This window comes from Lissotriton vulgaris, chromosome 4_1 (genome assembly GCF_964263255.1).
Source record: "Lissotriton vulgaris chromosome 4_1, aLisVul1.2, whole genome shotgun sequence".
In the NCBI taxonomy this organism is placed as follows: domain Eukaryota; kingdom Metazoa; phylum Chordata; class Amphibia; order Caudata; family Salamandridae; genus Lissotriton; species Lissotriton vulgaris.
The window spans coordinates 632,731,897-632,751,896 of NC_141691.1; the positions used below are offsets into that span (position 1 = coordinate 632,731,897).

At 43.8% G+C, this 20,000-nt stretch overlaps 1 protein-coding gene across 1 annotated transcript in view; it reads left to right on the top strand.

The window, feature by feature from the left end:
* The first annotated feature begins 1,794 nt into the window (after nt 1-1,794).
* Nucleotides 1,795-20,000, top strand: part of HECW1 (HECT, C2 and WW domain containing E3 ubiquitin protein ligase 1) — a 974,913-nt gene continuing 956,707 nt past the window's right edge. The window contains exon 1 of the mRNA XM_086964874.1: nt 1,795-1,988. The gene's annotated coding sequence lies outside the window, so the exon portion shown is untranslated. The remainder of the gene's footprint in view (nt 1,989-20,000) is intronic.

Consider the following 20,000-nt stretch of genomic DNA (forward strand, 5'->3'; position numbering starts at 1 on the left):
CAAAATAATTGCTTCTTATGAGATGGCATTGAGAATGCACAGGGTGGACAAACAGCACTGGGGAGTAATGTTATGGAGTTGAGTGCCTTCAACAGGATGTATGACGGTACAACGCGTGGTATTACCACGCGTACCGTTACAACGCAGGTTTTACAATGCAAGTCGTTACGACGACTTGCGTTGGGGGGCGCTGGATAGTGAATAGTTTAATTTACTATTCCAACTCCAGTCCCCGTGGATAGTAGGGAAGGTGTTGGATAGTAAATTAAACGTTTCCCTATCCTACAGCGCCCTCCAGCGAAAGTCGTTATAACGACTTTCGTTGTTAAACCTTTGTTGTAATGGTACAGCGTTGTAAGGGTTTCGTTGTAAAGGATGTTCCCCCCTTCAACAGGAGGGATATACTCCTAACTGTAGATGAGAAGGTAGCAGACTCCTATAACCACGTCTCACTCCGGATAAATACCATAAGAAGTTTAGAGACACACACACAAAGATTCACTGAGGTCTTGGAATGGCTTCACAGATCTTTCACTGAAACTTCTAGAGGGCTTGGTGAAGGGCAGTGAAGTGAATACCTATAATGGAAAACATAGTCAAGAGCAGAGCTGTTCAGCCTTGGCTGTGCTTGGATTTGGGTAAGAGTCAAAGAAATGTGAGTTAACAGACTTCTTTGACCCACTTTTACCGTGATATCGGTGGGTGGTGTAGGCTGCCAATTGTATGACCCATCTGTACAAGGAGTAACAACCATACCCAGACCCAGTCCTGACGACTAACTCCTGACCGACCCAGAAGTCCAAGAAGTCTTCTCAGATCTACACCAATATCTGCTTATTATTTACGAACATTCTCCTGTTACAGGGTGAATCTATTAAATATTATTGAAATCACTAACAGGGGACGTTCTAATCGTCATTGGTTAGGTGGTACGGGTGAGCCTCTTAAAACATTGCAAGCACATGAATATAAGTGTCATGGTCAATGCAGCACCTAGAAGCTCCGACAACGATGCGCTACATCAACAAAATGAATTTCACAGTGCTAAGTTTATATTTGTGTATAATACTGAATTCTCTTGTATGTTTTTGCGCATTGTTCTTTCCTTTGGCTTCATATAAAGATAAACATGGGTGAGGACTTTGCGTGCGCCTCCCGCCTCTGTAGCCTTCCTCTCTCTTAAGAGCTACAAAATAGTAATCCAAGGACAGAAGTTACTGTCCCGTCCGGCGGCAAGCACGGAGCGTGACTGTGTCTCTGTAAATAGCTTCTAGGGAACGCCACAGCGCCCCCCCCCCCCCCCCCCCCCTAGTTTCCCACATTTCTTTGTTAGGAGACGAGCGCTGCTGTCACAGGAGCTCACGGGAGAGGGATTCTAATTGGCGAGGAGGCAGGTGTGACAGTGCACTGGTGTGGTGGCGGAGGGGAGGTATATGTGGCAGGCCTCCCCTCATACCCTTGACTGACTTCCTTTGTGTGGCGGCGCTAGATAATAGACACGCCGTGGGGATAGCAACTGATACGGGCAGATAGCGACTGGAATCAGGGAGGCGGCGGGGGGGACGCTGACAGACCTTTGTGACAGGAAGGATGGCAGAGGGGTAAAGGGAGGCCGAAGGAGGGCAGAGAGCGGGATGTGTGCGAGGAGAGAGGGGCCGGGGCCTGGTGGCCAGAACGATTGTGAGGAGCAGTCTGTGGTTGGCTGCAGCTGTCTGGTACCCAGATAGACGCAGAGGGTGGGAGGAGGAGAGAGAGTGCGCAGCATTACAGCGTAACAGCAGCTGTTGTCGGTGCTCGGCTGGGCTGCCTCTCTGGCGGGGGTTGCCACACACATGCATTTTGCTGGGTATACCAGGGGCGACTGGAATAGAAGCCCGGACACCTTCGGGGAGACCCAGCGGGAAATTGCCAACAACGACATCTGGGGAATGTGAAATCCGCGCGCGGGTTGGAGTATGACTTATTTTGCACAGACCATATTTATCAAGGTAAGGGGCAGCCCTCTGCCGTTTACAGCCTTTCGCTGCGATCCTTGTCTCCCGCTGTCTCAAGGCAATAAGGCATGTTCTTTGCATGTAGGCTCCGGTGGGGTATGATTCCTTTGGCAGGGCCCTCATTCTTCATCGCACAGATAAGCCCCTCTGCTCACAACTCGTGTAGAACGAAAGGACATGTCAGTGTGAGATTCCCGGGTGATCTCGGCATGTGAGACAAATGCATCCTTTTTCAATCTCGCCGGGTCTGCTGTACACAATGCGCGATTGCCTAGAGACAGGACCATTCTTTTATAGCTACATGTTTACAATGATATACGTGTATGTGTTTGGAGATGTGAATTGATATGCAATGTATTGTGTACGGTCCAGATTTGTAAGGATAGATAGATAGATAGATAGATAGATAGATAGATAGATAGATAGATAGATAGATAGATAGATAGATAGATAGATAGATAGATAGATAGATAGATAGATATTCGTTCTAAATGAATTGGTTGACCTTTTTACGAGTGTTGGCTTCACATGTGTCCCATGATTGTAAAAAGCTCTGTTTTTCGGTTTTGTTAAATGGGGTCATACCTCTGCCTATAATTTCAAAGGTTGCCTCTCAGTTACCGTAATACAAGGTATAGCCGCTCACTTACATGTTCGCATCGACGCATTGACAAGAGTGCTATCCATTTGTGGCGTTCCGTTTCTCCTGGTGGCTGTGCACTGTGGCACAACGTGGGAGATAGTGTGTCTTTGTGCGTCTGCCCTTCCTTGCATTTGATGCACAATGCCAGCCTGCACATGCGTAGCCGGGCATCAGTTCCTTTAGTCTATTTGTAGATGTTGGTTGGGAGTGCGTGGAAGCGGAGCCAATGGGCAATGTTTGTATCACTATCCGCAGAGCGCTTCCCTCCTTAAAGCTATTGCACGAGCTCGCACTGTTAACTGTTATCTTTGGGGAGTGTTGTCCCATTGAAAGACGGGCGCATACCATCACACTGCCGCCTCTAACCAGGGGAACACGAAAATACCGCAGTGGTACAGCAGGCGAAGGAGTTCCCCCAGCGATGCAAGGGTTAATACTTGCAGAGCCTTTATTTAGAAATGGAAGTGGGGACTCTTGCTGGTTAGAGGCGGCAGTGTGATGCAAGTGGGGGAGCAGCGGCCGGGAGAGGGGATTTCGTGTTTGTGAACTGAGGGCCTCCATGTACTGGGGATGGAACACCAAGGGGGTGTCTCAAAGCAACCCCCTGTCCTCTGTACGATCTTACTGCATACACGCCTTTTTCTTTGCGGTCCTCTGTGTTCCGGGATGTTAATGTTCACGCCTGCGAAATATTCTGAATGTATGACAGTCGGATGTCTTTGTCACGTCCTGCTTGCTCCGGCGCAGCGATTATTGCTAATCTATGTGTGAAATAATCCTTTTATTATCCATACTCCAATGTTCGTTCTGGCACCCGTGCCGGCACCGGCAGTGGTAGCCACCGAGCTGAGCTCGCATGGACCCTGGGGGGCAGGCCCTGGTCTCCTCAGCTGCCTTGAGTCCTTCCACGCAGAGATGCGGTACTGTCGTTTTGTGATGCACTCAGCAGAAACGCAACCTTGGCTGCAAAACGTGCCCAGAGACCACGGGGAAGGGTTCCCTCTTCCCATCCTTCCATTGCCTGGGGCTTCAGCAGCCCCCGCACTCAATCTGGGCACATGTTCGGGATAAACAGAGCTGCTCGGAGGGCCTCAGGGACTGGCGACACCCCTGCCCCCCTCCCACGCCGAGATGTCACAGAGCAGGTGGTTTGCCCTGCATTTCCCCATGAATTATTTCATTCATGCCGCTGTCACTCCAATATTTAGCGCTGGCTTGGCCACTCATTTTAAAATGCAGATTTTGGCGTGAGGCGGGATTCGCTTTTTTCCCACACTGGATCTGGGATCGAGGAAGGTGGGTGCAGTATGTGCTTCACTGCCCCAGAGGAAATTGTGCACAACCAGGAAGTGTATCTCTTTATAAACAATTATAGCATGGGCCTTCTAAATATACTTAGAGGTTTTATATAGGCCTGTGCAATATTGTGCAAAATCTTCAGCGCCTCGAAATGGCATTCGGGCAACAGGAGGAGCTATATTAGTATATTGAAACTAAAATAAACTTATATATTATATCATCGTATAGTTCTTGGCTGACCAAAGTTGGCCTGGGGCACTTCTCGCGGATTTTGCAGGTAACATTGGCTGTGTATATTACTCCAACTAAAGTCCATTTTTTAAGTTTATTTCAAGTTAATATCCAGATAATGTGGCAGAGATGGACTCTAATAAGGCAAAGATGAACAGCTGTAATCTGGTTTCCCCTGCTCCAGCCCCACCAAAAAAGAAAATGCTATCACAAATATTATACTCACATCTGAGGAGCTGACTAAGAAACATTTGGCTGATGGATGTGGAGATAATCTAGCGATAATTGAGTATGTATCAAGGTTAAAAAAAAAAACATCTAGATATCCTTTCACCCATTTTGATTTCGCAATTTATCAAATTACCCATTTGTGTGTCCAGTGAAAAATGTGCACCAATATGATTTTCAAAGATTGTGATTTTGCCAAGTGGACTAGCACTTAATTTTATGGGACATGAACACACATCTTCAGCTTATGTTGTGAGATGAGTTGTTGTATATTACAAACTACAATGCAATGCTGTTACACACAGTAATGCTAGTTATTACCTATTGTTTTTATTGAATTGCAAACTTGTTGTTTTATGTGATGTTATTTTTTACTCTCGCATAAGGCATAGGGTCACTTGTGCGCATTAAGGGGCATATTATCAAGGGATTTATCTCCGCTTTTTTGGCTGTAAAAGCCAAGAAAGCGGAGATAAAATTATCTCCCTATTGCCTAGCTGTCGCTAACACCAGTTAGCGACAACTAGTAGGAGATAGCGACCTTCTTGGTCCCCGCTTTGCATGTCAGAAAAATTTATCACTAATGACATGCAAAGTGGGCGTGCCAAGAGGTCAGCGACTGGAAACAGTTGCTAACATCGCTATCTCCTATTACCAACTTTTGGAGATATTCGTGCTAAAAGCTAACACCTGCCCTGAGCAGTTCTTAGCCATGTTATCCAATGGGAGGTGGATAACATGGCTAAAAGCATTAGCTCGGTAATGCCTGAATATCGCTGATTTTTCAGCGATATTCATGCATTATTGCCGATTTTTATCGCATTTGCGATAAACCTTGGTAATACCAAGGTTTATCTGCGATAAAAATCGCCGCAGCTCGGCGTATTTTTTTTATCGCTAACCAAGCAATAGCGATAATTATCGCTATTGCTTGGTAATATGCCCCTAAGTATTTCACACTGGGAAACACATTTTAGGACGATACTCATCACAACACCTTTAATGAACCAGCACTAAATGTGTACACGATTGCTAATTGAAACTGGTAGGTGTACATGTGGGTACAAAAGCAATCAAGGTAATTATGAACCAAGGATCAGTAGGCATCCTACCCTCTACTTCAAACATTTCTAGACTGAAATAAAAGTTATTGCATAGCCTACTGAGCAACATGCACTTAAGATGAATCTTTATGTGAATGCAGGGGATTCCTGAGGGAGTGTCTTCAATATTTCACTGTATGTCTTTCAAAAATGCTATGAAAGGATGTAGAGGACTGATTGGCGTTCCTTAAGGCCATACCACTAAGGATATTTCTTAACTCACTACATGGGTTCTTTTATAAAAATGTCGGCAGAGCTATTGACATGGTAATATTTGCTTCTAAACTGATTCAGGACTTTGCTTAGTGTTAGTTATTGTTCATTAAGTATTTGAAAAATATTTGACTAGGCATCAGTGTACCTTGCACTAATTCCTGGATTGTCGTGCTACTTAATTCCTAAACAGGCGGTTAGTATATGTTTTATTATGCGTTGGAGCAGGTTTATTTTATTCAGTAGTCCACACTCAAAATGTGAGTTGTGACTTACCGATGTGCATTCCCTGCATCTCACAATCCCAATGTAGGAGGTGCTGCACCAACTAATGGAGGTTGGAAATCTTTGAATGTGGAGAGGCACGACTGCACAGAGCTGCTAGCCAAGCAAGCCCTTCTGTCTTCCTTCTGGGACAATGGGGTGAAGAGGTTGTCATCCAAAGAAAACAATGAAAACTTTGTCCCTAAAGGGCATTTTACAACATAAATGACCTAACAAGTCATAGGTTTTGAAAAGGTTCTCTTGACATATTCCAACAGGTTTTTGGTGTGCCAAGCAAGGTTCATTCGGGGTGCACATCGAAGAAAGTTGTAAGAAAATGGTTGCAAGTTAGTGGATTTTTTAGGACAACATTCTTAAGCATCCTTATACAGACAACTCAGAAAATTGAATTTCACATGCTCTATTGTTTTTCATAGCATGCTTCCTCACTTTTATATGTTACTAACTTTCAATTTGTCATCCTGTCTGTTCGAGTGAGACGTTATGACTAAGAATGTAATCTTTATACTGGGTAGGATGAAAAAATGCATCAATAACACAAATAAGGCCATAGAAAGCACAGTTATATATTCGAGTGGCTTATGCATCACTGACATCATTCAGGTTATGGGGTCTTAAAGGTTCGGAAGGCATACGGCTAACACCAGACATACATGCATGCATATACATATATACATACATACATACATACAAGGATTATTACCAAATTTTAATATAAACATTTGGAAGCATAATCCCTTTGCGCCTGAACGTCAATTTTTCAGTTAATGAGAATACACACATTTTGCTATCAAATATAATTTTTTTCAAGTTGAAAAAGAAACTCAATACCCGAGAAAAGAGGTGCTAACTTTCATGAAACACTTATTAGTAAATCCAGGGCTAGGCTTGATTTGGTGATTTTCATGAAGTATGCACTACAGCCACACATGGACAGTTGTTGCTTGCACATCCAAGTATAATCCCTTAATGCAATGGATGCCAACAGTATGCCATTAATTACCACCATAATGCTAAGGTACGCATTAGAAAAAGTGTGTATATCATCATGGCATGGATGCCTATAATGTAGCAAACATTATCAAAATGATACCAGGCTATCCTTCTTACATGAAAGGGCACCATAAGGCAATGGATGCCCACAATAAGCCATAGATTATGATTATATTGGGGTCGGCATTATTCAAAGCGTGAGCTCCATTATGTAATGAATGCTTGTGATATCAAACAAAACCTATCATTATGCCTGGGTCAGCATAATATCAAGAGTGAACACCATCAGGTAATGGATTCTTACAATTTGTTACTAATTTCCAACATTATTCCAGGGCAAGCATAATGCCAGGGGTGAGTATTATCCTACCAATGGAGGCCAAAATATGCAAAGTTTTACCTTCCTCATGTCATGTACAAATTATACCAGGTGTGGGCAGTGCACCATCACCCACATACACAAGTACATACATAATCACAAACACACACATACACACACGCACACACACACACACACACACACCTACACACACACACACACACACACACACACACACACACACACACGCGCACCCCATACCTACAGAAACTTCCACTCACATAGGCAGTCACATATACAGCATAATGGCACACACGCTCACAAACATGCACAGTGACTTTCAATACTTTAATATACTTTACTGCATCTTGCTGTGGCCACCTTCTAGATGGTGCCCACCGATTGCCCTCTTTGTTTCCATTTGGCATGTTTCACCAATCCAGAGGCATGTTCCTGCTACGTGACAGGATCTGTATCGCACTTGCAGTGGGAATGAAAGAGAAGGAACTGATTGACTGAATTACAGACTCTGGCTGTCAAATTGCCTGCCATTGTCCTTTAAATCCTGACATAAAGCATTCTGCTGGTGGACATCGGACTCAGATTTCTAGGCCACACCCCTCTAACAGAGACTTATGCATGATGAATGTCTATGACCTATAGCCCACCAGGCGATCATCTTTTTTGCATTTTTCCTATCGATTTACGAGTCTGAATTGGGAAGTGTGAAAAATATTGAGAGCCACATGAATGCTATAATGGGTGGCCCCCAACGAGCACCAGTTCTGAAATCTGGCTTGGCAATTTTCTAAACATTTTTCTTCTTTGACCCCTGGTGCAGCGCGGCTCCAAAAATTCTTCATAAACCAGCACCTTTAACCCACAGAGCTACGTACTATTTTCTCACAATAGGGCCCATCATTCCTATCTGCATTCATACACACATTTACTCTGCTCCGAGGATAGAATAAGGATCTAAAAGAAGAGTCGTGGTGCTATAGCGGAGTGCCTGAACTAAACTTTATACATTATTTACACTTGCAGTTTTATTTCTAAATACCATGGTTTTCATTAAAGCAAAGAAAATAGTATCACTCCACTATTCATTGAAGATTTGGATCTGCTAGTAAAAGTTGTCTAAAAGGATATCAAGACCAGCTTAATTCTTCATTTATTTAATTTTTATTTTAGAAATTTCAATCTCCTAGCCTGATCTCTACGTTTTATTAAACTAGAAATAATTCAGTTAGTTAATAAATCCTGAAAGAAAAGTTAAATTTCAATAACATTCAATTATTAGCATGACAGTTTGAAAGAAAATAAAATAGTGACATATTACCCAATTGTGGAAGCGAAGACATCAGTATAGAATGTAATAGTTCCAAACGAAAACCTCTCAGTCTCTCTCTCCCTCTCTGGACTTCGCACCCATTCAAAAGTTAAAGTCGAGAAAAATGTCTAAGTCCCTGCGCCTCAAGAAAAATTGCGCAGACCGACAGCATCTCGGGATGCAAAGATCAAGTCAAAAAGTGAGCTCTTTTCAATGTCCCAAATGTCCTCTTTTATACCCTTTTTCACTAACTTATCTATCTAAATTCGTAACTCTCCAGTTCGAAAATGTCTGTGATTGGTCAATTTGGAGTCGGATGAGCATCATCTCATCGTCTTTTAATATAATTTTTGCATAGTCATCATCACATTGCGGCAACTGGGGTGTCATTGTCTAAAATGTTCTACTTCCTTCAAAGTGTCCTTTAAATTGATAGTTGTCATTCTTTTCCCACAGCCATGATACTGGCTTCGCTGTCTTTTGGCTTAGGCCCCACAAAATGGCCACGTTGTCCTTGACCCATACTGCTCAGTCACAGGCAGCTGGCATCTCTGATCTGGCGCCTGCGCACTTCTGTCGCCATCTCAGAATTTCAATTAGCGTCCATCTTTCTTTTGCTCGCATAGACCATCATTTAGGAACTATCACGGAAACAAACACAAATAAGTATTGTATTGTATTGTATTGTAATTGCATTTATATAGCGCTTACTACCCCTGACGCGGCGTCGAAGCGCTTTTTCGGCGGGTAGCACGCTACTCCGGGACCCATAGAGGATTAGTGTTTAATTAGTATAGTGAAACATGCAAGTACATTTTAAGTGGTGGATAGGTTAGTCAGTTATTTATGATATGGAATGATAGCAGGAGGATAGAGGAGGACAAAGGTTTGTATTGATTTATCGCTTGTTAACGCACGCTATTCAGGAAGCCTATAAAGGATTAGTGGTGAATTAATATGGTGAAATATGAGGTAATTTCAGTGGTGGATATTAGTCTGTCACTTGGAGTGATAAGGATAGCGGAGGGATAAAAGGGGAAGAAAGATTAGCATTCATATAGCACTTGTTACCCCTGATTGGTGTTGAAGCGCTTTTCTGGCAAGTAGCACACCACTCCGGAACCCATGAAGGATTAGTGGTGAAAATTAATATAGTATAAATATGAAGTAATTTGAGTAGTAGATATGTTCAGTTCAGTTCATTTTGTCTTTATTTCGAATAAAATTCATAAAAGACAGCATACATAAAATAACATTAAAACATCTTCAAATAAGCCCCCAAAATGTAAAAAGAATGTGTCTCAATCGACATACAATCATTTCATAATAATTAATTTAAAAGGGTTTTCGATTTCTTTGCACGAATCAGCCACACCCACCCCAAAAATTTGGCTACACAGATCACGGATATTTCAATACGTATATCACGTAATTTCAAAAGGACTTCACGATTCCCCCCACAATTCAAGGTTTTGCAAATAGGTTTCAACCATTTCAGTCGAGGCGATCGATATGCTGGGCATGCGAAAAACAGATGACCAATACTTTCTACCTGGTCAGGACAAAAAAAGCATTTATTACTTGCTTTCTTCGCCCACTTTGCAGTGAAGGAGTTGGTCGGCAAAGTGCCCACCCGAAACTGATGATACAGCTTACGGTCTAGGGTTTTGCAGATCAAGTCCCAATAGGGCTCAAGGGACGGTGTTACCTTATGTGTTAAAAAAAGTCCAGTTAAGCTGTTGTCTGACGAAAGAGAGACCAGTGCAGATTTCTTTACAGCCCAGAACTGATCTTTAAATTCTTGTTTGGATGGGAACCTAGAGCATTCAGGATGTAACCATAATTCGGGGAGGCCCATTGAATACAAAATTTGTTTTACTTCCCGGAGCCATGGGATTTTGTGAGCACCCCACAATGATTTGACCTCGCCCAATTCATGAGCGAAAAGACTAAGCTCTGGGGTCGTCCAAAGGCGACGCCAGAGTGCTGCGAGACGATACTGCGCCATCTTATTCAGAGGTCTACAGCCTAAATCTAAACGCAATGGCTTTATTGGTGATGATTGTGGAAGCCCCACCAGGTTCCTCAAAAACCTATTCTGTGATGTGGTTAGTGCCGACAAGTCTTTGTAACCCCATATGTCCGCTCCATACAGGGTAGCAGCATTGGCCTTGGCCTCATAAATTTTTACCGCTGGTATGATGCGTTTGGTCAAGGTTTTTTTTTTGTTCCTGCAATAAGCATCCTGTAAGGCGAACAAATTTAAGTATTAAAACCTCCAACTGGGGGTTCCAGGTAAGTTGGTGATCAAGAGTCATGCCCAAATATGTCATGACATTGACCTGTTCAATTGGGGCACCATTTAATGTAACCAAACTTTTAATTGGTTTGTTTTTGTTAAAAACCATGAATTTGGTTTTGTCGACATTGATCTGTAGGTCATTGTTTATACAAAACTCGGCAAATCTATTCAGGGCTACCTGTAACCCGCTCCGGGTTTTAGAAAGGAGCAGGGTGTCGTCGGCGAATATTAACATGGGATATTTTGAGCCCCCCAGGGTAGGTGCGTCTGTTTGCATATCACTAAAGAATGCAACCACCTGGTTGATAAACAGGAGAAACAGGGTAGGCGCCAACACGCAGCCTTGGCGCACCCCTCGTTGAACTGGGAAGCTGCTAGTCACCTGACCCTGTTTCCCCCATCTTACCTGGGCAAAATTATCCTCATGTAAACGCCTGACTAGCTCTAAAAGTTCAGGTGGGAGACCCATGAGTCTGAGGGCTTCCCATAGTTTTGCCCTAGGGACCAAGTCGAAAGCCGACCTAAGATCAACAAAGGCGGCATAGATGACCCCACCGCCCAAGAAAACCACCTTCCAATACAGCATGGTAAGTCGGAACACCTGATCTAGGGTGCTGGTGCCTGATCTAAACCCTGCCTGCATGGGGGAGAGTATGTTATTCTGCTCGATCCACCCCTGTATTCTTGCCAGGGCCATTCTTGATACAACTTTTTGGATAGTGTCGATCAGGCTAATGGGGCAATAGTTTTTCGGTGATGATCGATCCCCTTTCTTATAAACTGGAAGTATCTCAGCACCTTTCCAGGATTGTGGTACCCTTGCCCCTGCTGCGATAGAATTTGCTAGAGTTGTAATATATGGAACCCACAGATCAAGGTTCAATTTAAAAAGGTCCGCTGGTATGGCGTCTAAACCTGGGGCTTTACCAGACTGAATAGAACCTAGGGCGTGTACAGTGTCTGAGGTGCAGAAAGTAAGCCTATCCCCATACGGTATTGGTATTATCCCCACTGTGGGCTCGATTGCCAACTCCTGTACAGTATTTGTATCTTTAAATTGGGCGGAAAAAAATTCCACCCAATCCGTAGCGGAAACATGATTTACAGGGGTTTGGGAATCCGAATCCCTGCCCCATCTAACTATCTCCCAGAATTTTACTTGGTTAGACGACTCACAGGCTTTGAGAAGATCTAGCCAGTACGAATCGTCCCAGTCCCTCTTAGCTTCCCAAAGGGTGTGTTTATAAAACTGTCTAGCTTTCCTGATATCAGGGGTTATTCTGGTTTTAACAGCTGCTATTAGTTTGCTGTGGGCTTCTCTGCAGTTTTTATTATACCATCTTTTGTGTGGGTTGACTTTCTGATTTTTAGATGGCCTAGTGAGAAGTTTTTTGAGAGCCGCAAAACATTTCTCGTGGAGATCAACAGTAATGGACTCTACCATACCATTGGGAGATAATGCAGTCATCCTATTTCTTGTGTCTAGGACCAACTCTTCTATTTGACAGATAAGCTCTGAGTCAGCTATGACCCTTGACCATTTGACTCGTCTTCTGTTGTCACACAGGACTAGGTCTGATGTTATACAAGCTGTTTCTGTTTGGGGGACACCTAATCCAGGAACCCTGAGCCCCAGGGAGAGAGGATTATGATCACTCTCTGGCCTGGTCTCTATTAGCATATCAATTACGTCTGACCAGGATTCTATATTGACCAATATATAGTCGATGCGACTTGCACTAATCCCATTGTCGAAGGTTGGTTTCCCCGCCTTGTCAGACGGACTACGGCCATTCACTGCCCGAAGCCCCCATTCCAAGCAGAGCCCCAGCCAGTGGAGGGCAGCCTCCGTTCCCCTAACACCCTTAGTTATAGCTAACGGGGGGATATTCCAGGCGGTGTCTTCATCAATCCCCACATCCTCAGCTAGACTCAGGATGGGTTCGAATGAGCAGTTCAGATCACCAGCCACTATGACAAGATGATCACTTTTATACTCATTCAGGAGATGTTCCAGGTCATTAAGAATGGGTTGCTTCCTCCCACCCTGACAACCTCGGGCATAGATGTTAATTAAAACAATATCCTTACAATTGTCCTTATTCAGGGAAATACAAAGGAGGTCAGCATTCTCCACCAGGATTTCCTTAACGCTGAAGCCCAGGGAGTTTCTAATCCATATAGTAAGACCTCCCGAAGCCCTACCCCTGGGGCCCTGTGTGGCTGGTTTATAATAATTTAGGAAGCCTACCCTAAATAGGGGATCGATTGACCAAGTTTCCTGGAAGACGATGATGTCATGTGTAATAATGAAGTCTACCCAATCGTCGTTATCCAGGCGACCCCTCAATCCTGCTATATTCCATGAGGCCACCTTGATTGCGTTAACTGGGCTACTGAGGATAATAGGCTCTAATTGTCCCAGAACCCCTGACTCAGTCGAAGTGGGAGTATAAACGTGGTCCAGTGTTATTTTAGAACCTAATTGTGATATAGAACAATCCATACAGGATACTGGCAGGGTGTTCGGAGCAGTCAAAATTGGTTCCACTGAGTGTATAGAGGCATCAATCCCCCCGAGTCAGTCAACCTCATCCAGACAACCAAACATATTAGTAGTAGGAACCCCTTGCCACCAGTTATTTTGGTTTTGCCAACCATTCCTACGTCCCCTCTGTCTAGATTTTTGGACTGTTGACCAAGACCCCTCCATTTCAAACTGTTGTCGAGGAGGATAGAAAAAGGTGAGGGGTCTAACAACAACAGAAGGGTCTTCTTCACGAGGGGCCCATGAACAAAGATGCTGTGCTGTATGGGGGTCTGCAAATGACACCACTATACAATCGCCCACAATGGATTTGCGCGTGGGCCCAACCCATGGTACTCTACGCACCATTAGTACCCGACTTCTTTGGTGATTGGGAAGCTGTCTATTTGTATTAAGCCAATGTATGACCTTGTTTTTTAGGGACCAATGATTCTCTTTGGTTTGGGGGTCAAGAGCAGGTACACCAGCTAGTACTATGACATAAGGACTAGCCTCGGGTGGTAGGTCAATATACCCACCACGAAAGTTTGAACGGCTAGATTCATAAGATGGTAATTTCTTATTTGCCAATTGATTAGACTGGTGTACGACAGCTTGTGGCCTGGGTTTAGATGGTGCTACCTTCTGGGGGGGACAAGCTTGTGGCCTGGGTTTAGATGGTGCTATATTCTGGGGGGGACAAGCGCTGGGGGTAATAGGTTTTGAAATGGTAGCAGCGGTATCACCGACTTTGGTACGGGGTTTTGGTATAGGTTTAAGTCTTGGAGGTGTAGGGGCCGGGGGTTCTAACTCCTGTGCCTGTGCCTGAGGGGTAAAACCCTCACCCTGGGAAAACCTAGCTTCCATTTGTTTAAGACTAAAGCTAGCCAATGTAACTATAGTCCTATCCATTTCTAACAGGTGGTTTTCCATTCGGTCAAGTCTAAGTTCCAGGGGGGTAAGTAACTGTTTTAGTGTGTCCCAGACAGTTTTAGGGAATTCCTCGTCCCCCCTCCTATCCCCCTCCACCACACTCAACCCACCCTCTATTGAGCCTTCCTTGCTCTTAACTGGGAGAGTTACCACCGGGGGATCAAGCACAACACAGCTTAAATCATAGGCGGTATCATTGCCCGATGAAGCGGTGTTAATTTTGGCTATTTCTTCCCCTGCCCCGAATGTGCCCAAAGGTCGTCTACTATTGAAAAACTGTGATCTCGCAATTTTTGCCTTTTTGCGAGCATAAGTAGATCTAGCGAGGCATTTCTTCTTTTGTAGGGCAACTTTTTTAGCATTTACTGCAGTGTTGGGCAAAACAATTTTAGAGGGGGAGCTTATACCGGCCACAGGGGTAGGCGGTACCAGCTCCTCCCAGGGCTTAAGAGGTGGTAATGTTGATTTCAGAGTAGGCTCGGGTAGGGATGTGGTTGGGGGATGATGGATGTCTGCCGATGTTAGCAAGGGGCGGGGACCTGACGTACGCTCAGGGGTTAGAGCTAGGGCAAGGTTGCCTAAAGATGATTTCTTGGAGGAAGCTAAGTTGAGGGAGAGTTTTCGCGCAGCTTCTAATTCTAAGGATACCCTATGTTGCATTTTACTGATTTCCACATCAATGGCCAGATTGGTCTTTGTGAGGAAATCATCTAGGGTCCCATTGGGTTTATTAAGGCCCTTAGCAGTTTTGCTGCGACTACCCCGTGTACACATAATGGATATTTAACAAAATGATGTGACACAAGTGAAATTTATCGCGATAATCAACCGTCCAACCAACGGGAATGGCCCAGCCCAGACCTCTTAGACCTCAAACGGCCTCAAACGGCCCGCTCTTAGCCCGGTCTTCACTCCGAGCTGCGTCCCGCGCTGCGGGAGTCTGAGGTTGTGATATAGGGGGGCGTGGTGGGTGGGGGGCGGGCCAGCAGGGAGAGCGGACCGGATGCTGGTGATTGGTCTTGCAGGGACTCCTGGTTGTTGGAGTCCCTGCACGCTCGCAGCCCCGCCGAAGCCACACACCCAAAAGCCGCCTTACCGCTCCTGTTCTTCTGCTGATAGAGCCCCACGCAGTCCCAAACGATGTGGCACCCGTGAAGCGGGTGCGGCGAGATGTGGGTCGATGTCCTTGAAAAGCACCTCGTGTTCAGCCGCCTCCGTGTGCAGAGAGAGTCTGTGTCCCAACAAGGGAAGGTGAGGGATGCTTTTAGTGTCCTCAGGTGGGCAGGGGGCGGGCCAGCAGGGAGAGCGGACCGGATGCTGGTGATTGGTCTCGCAGGGACTCCTGGCTGTTGGAGTCCCTGCACGCTCGCAGCCCCGCCGAAGCCACACACCCAAAAGCCGCCTTACCGCTCCTGTTCTTCTGCTGATAGAGCCCCACGCAGTCCCAAACGATGCGGCACCCGCGAAGCGGGTGCGGCGAGATGTGGGTCAATGTCCTTGAAAAGCACCTCGTGTTCAGCCGCCTCCGTGTGCAGAGAGAGTCTGTTATTCAGTTATTTGGGCAGTATATTAGTATAGTTTAATATGATATTTGAGAAGTGAACATGTTAGTCTGTTAATTTTGATTGAAAAGGATAGTGGAGGGATAAAAGAGTGAAGGATTTTTTTTTAGGTCTTAGCAGTAGGAAGAGGCTTTTGGATGAGTAAAAAGGGGTTTGGAGGGGAGGAGTCAGAGGGGAGAGTTTAGAAAGGTTTATTTTAGGGGATTGTTGTAGTAAAAAGATGTGTCAGATGATGCAAGGAGGGGTAGAGCAGGAGAGAGTCTAGAAAGGGTTATTTTGGCGATCATAGTAGTGGTATGGTTTTTGGGATACATGAGAGAGTGGATGTAGAGGATATATTGATAAATGTATAGGATGAGAGATAGGATAGTACATTGGAAGGAGTAGTAGAAAGAAGTTTGAGACGAGTCAGAAGGTTGGGCTAGAAGATATATTGAGCGAAGTATAGGCTGAGAAATAGGCTAGTGCATTGGAAATGCTAAATTAGAAGAAAGTGATAAATTTATAGATCTATAAGTACATTGAAAGTATATAGATACATAAAGGAAGTAGGTATGTTTAGATTAAATATATTGATAGAGGCACAGGATGAGAAATAGGGTAGTGTATTGGATATGCTTTTTCAGGAGAAAAGTAACAGACACACAGATCCAAGTACATGGAAGGTACATAGATGCACAATGGAAGTATGTACATGTAGACCAAAGATGATTTTTATTTATTGATTAATATTATTATTATTTAATTTTTTTCTTTTCTCTTAACAACATAATTATTTTACATGTTGCATAAAGTGATACACAAAGATAGGTACATATCTATAGTGAAAACAAATGCTTATATACAGAGGGATATGCTGTAAATTTCTGTTTCCGTATGGTGCTTATGTGGGAAAGAGCCAAATCTTGAGTCGTTTTCTGAAGATAAGGTGGTTGTCGGTGGATTTTATGTTGGGGGTAAAGAGTTCCATAGTTTGGCTGCTTGAGCAGAGAAGGATGTGCCACCCATGGTTTTTTTCTTGTACGGTGGGATTTTGAGGCGAGATGCTCCTTTAGAGCGGAGGTTCCTTTGTTAAATGTGTTTGGTGATTTTATTCCTGATGAAGAGTGGTCCTATTCCATGTATTGCTTTGTGGGTAATACAAAGCAGCTTGAACGTGGATCTGCTTGCAACCGGTAACCAATGCAGGGCTTTCAAGGCAGGGGAGATGTGGTCTCGTGGTTTGATATGCAAGAGTAGTCTGGCAGCCGAGTTCTGAATCTGTTGTAGTCTTTTCATGTGAATTTACGAAATAAAGCCCTTTCTGTTTACCTCCCCCTTTCTAATAATAACCCGGTTAGTATTTACCTAGCTTTAAGCAACATATATGCGTAATTTAACTTACAAATCTTCCTGATATATTCCAAGAATAAACAGACAAAAGAACATTCATGCAATTCTCAATTAGATTATAATAAATGCTTACTCTTTACGACACAATATACTACATATTAGTAAGTTATACTTCTCAAATCCATGCAAATTAGTATCCCACGTGTATTTGTGTGTGCACATTTTACTCTAGGTTGATTAATTTAAAAATCTCACATTTAGTACTTATTACTGTTATGGAAAGTTTATTTTACAAGGGGTATACAACATTTTTGTTTCCACCTTGCTCCATCAACTTCCCCCTTTGGTGATTTTATCACCAAATACCTCCCCAGATGTAGATTTTTTTTAACTCAACATGTTTCAAATTCTTTCCATTAGTACTTGTTATAATTCGGTTTCTTCTAGTTTCTTTGTATCTTGATAAATCTTCTCTTTATATTGCTCCATCTCAATATCACCTTTTTCTCTTTCCCTGTCTTGTTTTTCTTCAATCTTTTTCTTCAAAGTTCTTTTATTATTTCTTCTCTGCCTACATTGACAACTAAGTCTCAAAATGAAAATCACTACTATGATTTTAGTTACTGGTATTTGTATCTTCCCTATTATAGATCTACTTATCTCGTAAAACCAATTTCTAACTTCTGATAGACTTTTACCAAGTTTTTCAAGTACTCCTTCTACTTCTAGTGGTTCTATTTCTTTATGCAATTGGGTAATGTTTTAATGTATTTCAAGTAAGTAAATTCTTTATTGTTCGGTTAATTAAAACCATTACAATTTGTAGCATTCTACAACATTAAAAACAAACGTGTTGCAGAGAGTTCAACCAGTCGTAGCAAAATTTACTGCGGTACAGATTTATCTATCAACAATGTTCTTAAGTCTCAATGGGGATCCGGCAAGTGGCAGCGTGCCTTGTTTTTCCACGAAACTATCCAGGAATTTTACTAGTCTACAGATCAGTTGGGTGTCCGCTGAACATAAGGTCTGGACTATCGTGGATCGGCAGCTGCAGACTCCTAGCTCGTTGAGTTTGTCCTTAAGCCAGTGCCACCGTCCGTGATACATAGCTGGGCAGATACGGACTATATGTATAAAGTCTTGGTTACCAGCACTGCAAAGATCACATTCCGTTGTTACTTGTGGTCTCCATCTAGGTTGGTCTAGTCGTGTAGGTAAAATGCCCAGCCTTAAGTGGAGGAATTTACGTATAAAGTTCAACGAGAATGCCGTGTCTAAATAAGGTGCTAGTGCGGGCCTTATGTACGATTTAATAGTCATCCAAGCGTGAGTCCGGGTACTAAAAATTATTTTGTCATTGAGGAACAAGTGTTTCTTAGAAATCCTTTTGACTACCTGGTTAAACGAAGAGACTGGCAGTTCAGTTTCCCACAGGGCTCCGAGCTCAGTTTCCTCTAGTGAGAGCTTTTGGTATTTTGAGTACTCAGAGTTCGGGCTTGTCTGGATCACTCCCCAGAGTGCACCATTCATTTTGTTCTCCTTGTTCCTCCAGACATAGTACCAAAATTTAATGGCCTCATATTTTTTCAGTAAGACCTGAGATTGTAATCCAAATTCGAGTCTGACTTGCGCTGGGAAAGAATTATTCGGTAACAAGAAGACCCGTTTGTAGACTTTAGTTTGTATTTTGTCCAGGAGGGTGGCGCTTTTCCCGTGGTGCAGAATACTCCTGTATGCTATTGTAGGCAGTAATTTGGCTTTCATTGCAATTAGCAGAGGGGAGACAAGAGGGCCCTTTAGCTCAGCTGCCAAGTTGGTGAAGGCGTGCAATAATGTGGCCCCATTTCTTTCCATGCCTTTGAGATGCACCAGGAAATTTAAATGGTTATCTAAGTGTACCCCCAAATATTTATAGTTATTGACGGATTCCAGCTGATCGTTGTTTATTCGGAAGGTTGGCGGATTTTTACGTCGTCGTGATATGAGCATTGTCTTTGTTTTCTTGATGTTTATTGTTAACAGGTTCCTTTTTGTGTAGGCGGACAAGTCGTCTAGCAGACGTTGAAGGCCACTTCTTGTCTGGCTCAGCAGTACCACATCGTCCGCGTACGGTAAATGCGTTAGACTTGGGAGGGTGCGCGTTAAAACTTATCTAGGTTTTCTGCCAGGTCGCTCATAAATAAATTAAATAGATGTGGGGCCAGGATGCATCCTTGCTTTAGTCCGTCAACAGTGTAGATATTCCTTGGTAAGACGACGCCCATTATCAACTTTTACCTGCATCCAGGTTTCAGTGTAGAGATTAATAATGGGCAAGAGAATTGAGTCCGGTAGGCCCTGATGTTTTAATTTTGCCCATAGCATTTGCCTGTTGACACGGTCAAATGCCGCTTTAAAGTCTACAAAACAGGTATGAAGGTCATGGGAGTTCTGTAGACTTTTCTCGGCAATAAGGCATAGGGCCACGGCATTCGTCGTTGTGCCCATGCCGCGCCGAAAGCCGGTCTGGTTCAGTGGTATTTTACTGTTCGTTTCTGACCATTCAGCCAGGTCTGCTAATGTCAGTGACGCGTAGTATTTTGATTCAGCGTCAAGGAGGGCAATCAGGCGGTAGTTATTCGGATCCTTGCTCTCTCCGCCTTTATAGATTGGGGATATAATAGCTCCCCTCTAGCTCTCAGGAATACCGCCTGTGTTAGGTAC